The sequence below is a fragment of the Saccostrea echinata genome, unplaced genomic scaffold, assembly GCF_033153115.1.
Source record: "Saccostrea echinata isolate AGI-Se365-2 ecotype Australia unplaced genomic scaffold, CSIRO_AGI_Sech_v1 ptg000058l, whole genome shotgun sequence".
Lineage (NCBI taxonomy): Eukaryota > Metazoa > Mollusca > Bivalvia > Ostreida > Ostreidae > Saccostrea > Saccostrea echinata.
In genome coordinates, this window is record NW_026889807.1 from 3,823,615 (window position 1) to 3,832,103 (window position 8,489).

The 8,489-nt window shown below is 32.6% G+C and overlaps 1 long non-coding RNA gene across 1 annotated transcript; it reads right to left on the reverse strand.

The window, feature by feature from the left end:
- Positions 1-1,034: 1,034 nt before the first annotated feature.
- LOC133174693 (uncharacterized) lies at positions 1,035-2,124 on the reverse strand. Its single transcript, XR_009719175.1, has 3 exons — positions 2,039-2,124; positions 1,755-1,856; positions 1,035-1,490 (listed from the first exon to the last, which is right to left on the reverse strand). It is a non-coding gene; the product is annotated as an uncharacterized LOC133174693 (long non-coding RNA).
- Between the last annotated feature and the right edge of the window lie 6,365 nt (positions 2,125-8,489).

The following is an 8,489-nucleotide window of genomic DNA, read 5'->3' on the forward strand; positions in this document are numbered from 1 at the left end:
GGAAAAAAATATAGATTTCATATTTTTTAAAATACATTTTTTAGAAGTAATAGTTATACACTTAACTAGTATTTTAAGAGAATTGAACAAGCAATGCATGTCTTCTATCGATTTCCCCCCGGATCTGTACTCTAGAGTAGAATCCCCCCCCCCCCCCCCAAGGGGAATCTCATACAAACGCCAGATTTCCCTTTCTTTTTTTCTCAGAGTTTGGCCTATTTTAAAATTGCTAAAATTATATCGATAATAATTTGACTAAAAGTTTATATGATCGGCAACGGATTCCTTTATGGAAATATGAGTGTTTTCGACTCGAGAATTGTTCAAAATCAGGATGTAATCTTAAAATGTATACATGTAGTTCAAATCAATGAGTCTCGAACAAAAATTTTACTAGGAGGAAATTGTAAAATTAATCACTCAAAAATATAGCAAGACTCGATTTCTCAACACTTTTCTTGGAACAGCGGTACCTGTTTGTTCACCAATTTTGAAATGTGTATCAGGCCACTTTAAAGTCTTAATTTGTTTGCTCTCTACCGGCCCAGTATATCCAGCAAAAATCACAGGTTCCTCATTATCACATATTTTACATAGCTAATGCGTTTTATGCTGTTTTTTTTTTCTACAAATAAATCCACTTTATTTGACTCTAAAACTTTCAAAAGGAAAAGAAAGAAAAATGTACTTGACATCACAATTGTTGAAATGAAAACAATATCATACGACCAATATCCACTCTATGAAGGAGTAAACATGTGATAAAAATCGGGCATATGTTTCGCAAAAAAAGTTATTCTTCGATCCTTTCTCCAGGTCAAACTGAGTCTGCCCTGTTAACTTAAAATTTCCGTAATTGCAGCCGATATGATTGCAAATGAAATTGTCGAAAGGGCGCCTTTAAAGTGAAATCAATTGATAGTTTGTAGTATGATCATATAATGAAAAAAAAGGGTGAAGTTGAGGTAAGGTATATTTTACATTTTATTTAGAAGAGAGAATATATGAAAAAAATGTATAATATACGCAGGAAATTGAAAATATAAGGCAAGTTACTCATCTACAAATAAGGTGCAACTCTTTTTAAAACAGATCAAACCTACTCTTCATGAATAGTCATTAACACTAGAACCGGAACCGGAAATTCCATCAATTGCAAATTACCTAAAACAGAGGTTGCAGCTGAGATATTGTTTCAAAATTATCAAAATTGATGCACATTTACTGCAAAATGAAATGAAAAAAAAAAGTTTTGTAATATAGGCGTATGAAAGTAAATTTAGGGTAGAATTTTAGTAGTTAATTGTGAGTCTATTAGTAAATTGTAAGTAGTTTCAAGCGCTTGTAGGCGGAAGACGCTCGACATTGTCGAAGGTTTGTTCGTATGAAATTCTTTGGGTTTACGCCATAGCACTTCAGAAAATTATATATTTGTCGTAGTCTTCTTTTTCTGGGATTCCTTGGTTTTCTTTGAATGATAAAGACGCTTTCTGTAAAATAAAATTTCATAACATTTATTTTTATTTATTTATTTATTTATTTTTTTTTTTTGCAACGGGTGCTTCAACACTATTTCATTTAAGCCCTCCTTACTGGTTATTAACAAACTGTATGTTGAATTCTCAAAAAAATGATAACCTGATAAAATCATATTGAAGAAACTTAATGATTATATATCACAAAAGTGAGGGAATCTATAGAGTGTTCGATTTTGTTCATAGGATGCTATGCGTGTTTCCGAGTGGACAACTTACCAGACTTGTAAGGTCCTTTTTGATCACAAGAATACACCACAGCAAAGTTGACATAATCTGTTTTAACTATTAGGTAATTTCCATCGGGGTCAAAAGGTACCGCTAAAAATACACGTACATGTATAATTTTACAAATGCACAAATGTGAGGGAAATGAAAGAGAATAAAATGGCTTTACTTTGTACTTTCACTTGGATTTTTATCCTGCTTAGAATTTAATAATAATTCAACAAACAGGATCTAAAGCACATTATAATTAGGCGAATGAAAAATGTTGAGCTCACTATTATTGAATCTCACAGAGAGCCTTGCAGGATCACTTGGATCTAGGGCTACTCCAACACCCTCTATGCTTGTAGGTTCTCCCGTTCTGCAATGAACACACAATTGGATAACCATATATGAATTTATTAGAAGTCTGCAGGGAATTTAATAAAGAAATAAATAACAGGCTTAAAAACTTCTCTGGAAAATGAAGTGGGTCGGTCACGTGATCAAATTCCTGTGAAGGCCGAAGGCCTTCTCAGAAGATTTGATCAGGTACCGACCACTCCATTTCCCAGTTAAGTTTTTAAAATTGTTATTCATTACTTATGTATACATTTGAGATGGACAATCGAATATAGTTGAACATAAATATTGCACTACCTGTTCGTCGTAGATTTTGAGAAATTACGCAAGGTGTGAATCGGCTTGAAAAGCGGTTACGCTTCAAATTCATCTAGCAAAGGATTCTGTTTTGAAGAGAATATTCTGTGAAAGGCTACTTGCGATCAATTATAGTGATCATTGGCGTCTTGGAATATTTGTATTCCTGGGAACCGTTGTATTCGATGTTTAAAAAAGAAAAACAAGAAACACGCCCGATGTCTGATAATAAAAAGTTGGAGTAATTTCGGTCGGAAAGGGATGGCTAGAGACACTTGTTCGGACCAGTTGATTTGAAATCAGGTATAAAATTTGTTCAGAAACATAAAATCTACGATTTCAGTAAGGCATATTTATTATGATATTGACACGGTGACACTGGCGACAGCTTATATTGTTAGGACAACGATCTCGATGATGGAGGGGTGCCTACCGAACTTTCGAAGTGCAGCAGTGTTTGTCAGCTTTTTGTGGCGTGATTGCATTACATTGATATTTTCCAACAAATTTTCAAATTTATTGTGATTAAAGTTTAATGAAAAAAAAAATACTATAGCATTCTGACGTCTGCAAGAAAAATAAGGGTAAACGTTGAGACTTTGCCATGGGTATGCAGCTTAGACATGAAGCTTATAACACGTAGTTTTCTATTCTCTATTTAAAATCGATCAAGAATTGTATTAAATACTCGTTAACATTGTAAATAAAATGATTATTATTTTACTTGCGTATTTTGTACATTTCTATGCATGAAAAACATGCTATATTGCTAAGTAGAGTAAGTATTTTTATGTAGATATTACCGCGCTGTGTGATTAGGTCACATAATGACCTATGACCTTCGAGAAACTTCATACAGATAAGAAGATATTTACTCTATGTATGTTTATATAATACAGAGATACCACAAATGCAAATATAAATTAATATGGCGATCATCAAAGAAGAAATCACGGTCAACATTCTCTGTTCTTAAGAATGTCACAAAGAATGAAGAAGTTACACATACACTCTGTCTATACTTATGGAATCAAGAATTAAAAGATTGATTGATTGATTGTATGTTGTTTAACATCCCATTCGAAAATTTTTCACTCATATAGAGACGTCACCATATACCGGTGAAGGGCTTCAAATTTTGACCTTCACTCGGCACTCTGGGCCATTGAGCAGTGAGGGCTCTTTATCGAACCAACGGGGCCTCGGTTTTTAAGGTCTCATCCGAAGAACCCTCAACTTTCTCTTCAAAATGCCGAGCGCATTGGGAAGGAACAGTTGCTACCCATTTTTTTATCGACTTGGATCAGTCGCGGCTGAGATTCGAACTCAAGACCTCCCGATCACAGAGCGAGCGCTCTACCGACTGAGCTACTGTAAACGGTATTAAAATTATAAGATCAATATTTTAAAAAGTCAAAGTATATGTTGTGTGTCATACATGAATATAAGATTTCTTTTCATTTTCAATGCCAAACAATACTTAGGTCACTTAGGTAACTCGTGAGATTCATTGCTCCCTGCCTCAGTCGTGTGTCTTCATTAATGTTTTTCGTCGGAATAACGTCTACCAAGCTTCTGCTTCATAGGATTCACATCCCGGGATTGGATAAAGTTAATCTTATAAAATATTTGCTAAACAGTGGACCCTTTGAATGTCATATTATTCAAAAACATTTAGCATGTATACTGCAAGCATTATGACAAAAATACATGACCAATTTACCAAATTTGAATTGAATGTTCCTAAGACACAGGCCAAAGACCAGAATTATGTCAATTATACATTGATTACGCTTTACAACTACAAGAAAACACCGTAAATTTTACACTGGTTGAGTTCTCAACAACTTGTAAAACTCAGGTCAATTCAACCCTAGGTAAGACATTGTTGGTCACATAGCAATTATCATTCCGCCCTCAAGGCTCATGGGCGTTTTGTCAATGCATATATGAATAAGATAAGTGGTATTTTAGTGTTTCCTTAGGCGAAATAATATTTAATGACCCTCTCTACACCAGTGCAACATGTTTTTGGGACATCGAGAAAATTATATTGAGTCAAGGTGTAAATATTGGGCTTATCTATTTAATTTCTAATATATGGTACGTGGCATTTACCCCTAGGCACAACACAGTATCAGTGAACAGAAATCACAGTTGTTTAGTAATACTTCCATGAAGAAAATACATGTCAATAACGTGTTAAATTAATTTATCTTGGCCTTTTAAAATGTTGAGAATACTTGTTTTGATTACAAATTGAGAAATATACTGTAAATTTCCATTTATTGGAATTGAGGTCTAAGGGCAGATCACTCTAATTGCAGAAAAATATCATAGAATCAGAACTCTTTAGTGTGCTGTGTAGAGAGGGTTCTTAAGACTGTATCTTTTGTGGTTCTTTTTTTACCATTTCTTTTTATTACCTTTTTCTTATTCCCCTGTTGAGAACATGGATTGACCCATCGTCGTTCAAGGTGTATATGGGACTCGAACACGTGGTTCCGGCCGCTCCTTTTGAAAAGAATCGTTCAAATCCATACCAAGTGCCAAGATACTAAAAGCAAAGTGAAATATACGTATATCAGGAAAAAAAAAACAAGACTCCGAAATACCTGTCCATAACATACCTCAATGTATTGAAGCATCCATATAATTTGTTAAAATGAAGGATTTTCTGGCATTACGGTCAGTAGATGAACAAAAATGAAGAGCATTACATCATAGATATCTTTCAAGTTTTTTGCTAATCAAAAGTCGAGACACTTTAAAAATCCATTTATTTTAGGAAGAAGCGGATTATAAAACAGCGTAAACTGACTCAAACCAGGTTATACGCTAATAATTTGGCCAAGAATTAGAGTCAGTCCTTATAATTTAATTTTAAAATCATTAAATAACTATGGGTGTAAAATTTCGTTACTTTTTATTAGTTCAAATTTGCCGCTCAATAATACAACCGTAGTAACGGAAGTGATGGGAATCGAGGGGAGGTAAAAACTGATACATAGGCCTAGCAGCCATGTTGGTTGTTTACATGTGGTAAGATCGAATTGTTGTTTGAAATTAAACGTACATTCATTAAATCTGGAATTTTCCATGAATCCCGAGGACTGGAAATGAGAGGTTTGTATGGATACAGATGATTCAGCTGGTTGTCAGGGGGGTGTGTCCCCATACCAAACCAGGTTATACAGAAATAATTTGTGTTCCTTTTTGGATATTAACCAATCAGAGGCTAGAACACAAACAAAATTAAATTATTCATAAATACAGGAAAACTCGGTTATAAAGTAATTGCTTATAAGGAAATCTCGGTTATAATTAAGAATCTTTTTTACAAATCTCATAAATTTTTTCTGATATGAATATAAAGAATCTCTGTTATAAGGGTGCAATATACGAGATCCAAGTGACCACTTTATTTGCGAGGTTCACTGTATACATAACGGGAAAAACAAGAAAAGGTAATGTAAGGTTTAATATTGCTTTCTTTTGTAAACATTTTTAAGGTGTGAATGATACAGAAAAAAATGTTACCGGTATATTTTTTTCTTCTTGAATAGGAAAAATTTATTCCATTTATGTTGCACATATAATTATTCGACTTTAGTTAATATCTCATATTTCGAAGAAATGTACAAAACTAAATGAAATATTTAACAAGGCGACATCGTTAGAAACATAGTTAAGAACGACCCTAGTTTAATTATCAGAAATCAGAAATATATTCATATATCTATGAAATTTAAAACATGCCAATGCGACATCCAGGTGTGATAGCTGGAATGTTTTTTTTTTTTTTTTTAACTTGAATCAAAGAGAAAACATTTTTGTACCAAATCACATCAATATGTTTCAATATTTTAGTTGTATTTACATATTTTTAATCAAGCATTAGGTTAATAACCGTATTTTATTATTGATAAATATCAATATAATAGTGTAAAATAGAATTTTTGATAAATGCATTTAGAGGGTTTTTTTTAACCTTGTGACACACTTTTGCTAAATTATATTCATAATTTAACAAAATTGTATAAATTATCAAGTTACAAATCACCTTGATCTTAAAAAAAAAAACAGTTGAAACTAGAATACATTAATATAAATTGAGGTTATCTAAAAGATGTGTATAATTATAATGAAATAGCGAAAGTTAATTTTCTGTACATATAAGTCAATCACTTTTCAGTAAAACGAATTAATTAATCGAAAGAAATCCTAAATAAGAAGAAAATAAACATATATTCATTATTAATTAGTATATTCCTGGCCTTTAAACGATGTTTGAGCAATCAATAAAGGACAAAATACATACAGATCTGAAACTTTAAACGTTTAATATTTAATATTTTATATAATAATGACTTTATCAAATAAAAAAAAATAGATAGTCGAAGCACTGCTAAGAAAGGGAGAAAAAAGTAGACAGAAATAAAAACTTTCGTTAAGAACATCAATGAATTATTATTATTATTATTATTATTATTATTATTATTATTATTATTATTGGTACATTTTTACTCGGAGGGCGGAAATATCACTGATAATTTTTAAAGCATCATGTAGCAGATTATCAGCAAAATATTAAGTAGATACCCTCGAACTCATTGAATGAAACTGACAATCCCTTTAAAGAATCAAATAAATGTAATACCTAAAATTCATAATTAAGGAACCTTGAAATCTTTTTCTGGAGAATTTAAGAAGACAACAACCTATTATTTTTATTTTGTTCACCATAAGTTTACTTTTCAGAAGAAACTTTGAACATAATACATGTAAGTGTGCTTTAAAAAAAACAATGAAATTATGTTAGAGAAAGGACAATTTAGAACACGGAATCGTAATTAATTTACGGATGACTGTGTACTAATAGAAAAAGGAAAGAAGACCCCCAAAAGACGTATCAAACATATTATATAAATGTTAACAGAAAATTAAAATAAAAAAAAAACGCAAGGTTAAATGGTGAGAGGATTAGATTCCAAGAACATTTAACTTTACATATTTATGATTTCATGCATTCCACATAATGTTGCAATTTCATCCCTAAGTTGATTATATAGAGATTTTAAAAAAAGATATTAAACCATATAGAATCTAGTTGTCAGTGATAATCTGGGCTATACATAAAAAATTACCTTGTGGAGCTTAAATGGACGCACGGTCGGAATATCGGGGCATTTTCCAGGGCTTCGTACTTGTCCAAAAGCAGACGACGGAAACAGCAACGTACCTAACAGTACTGCGACAGTATTCATTCTAAATGGTGATGATGTGTCCTTTATTCTTTAGAGGCATATTATATTGTCTTCTCATCCCTTTTAATACTCAAAATTCAGTGCATATAAAGGCCAATTATATAACTGTCTGATACATCATGTCATGGACAAACAAAGTTCAAAATTTCTTTCAATTAACATTTCGCGTCAGTTGACAAGTCTTTGTGACTCTCAATTTGCAAACGTACATAAACCTCCAAAGAAAAGACAAACATATCAACATCAATCCAATGAGGGGCAGTCTCAATCCAATGACGTGACGGGGCACGTGAACGAAGACGCTCAGCTGAGTCATGAACTTTAAAGGCCGAGGTTTTCAACCGGTCGGTTTTCCTCAGGTAAGTTTGGTGTGGGGTGGAGCTTAATCGAAGTGGGTGAGAAGCCCCGAGGGAACGACGCTGGCTTGTGTATACCTACCTTTATACACAGAATGTTACCTGTATTACCTGTATACGTTTTCCTACGACATGGTAAAACAATGTCATTGTTTTTCTTGTGTAGAAATGTTGACCGTAAAATTCTGAAATAAAGCATGCGAAATATTTTTGTTGCGAACAGATTCCTACTTAAATTCTTTCTTTTGAAATTAATGTTTTTAAAAAAAATTGACAATTTCAATTAAACTGTGTGTTTGTTTATTAATATCAAATGTTATAACGAATATAGGGCCAAAATCTGTCGTTGTAAGCTGGCGACACAAAGGGAAGTAATTCAAATTGCACGTCGTGTATGCAAAACGAAAGCAGAAAGTGGGTCATAAATAAGTCTCTCAGTAAAAATAAAACTTAGAAACGCTGTT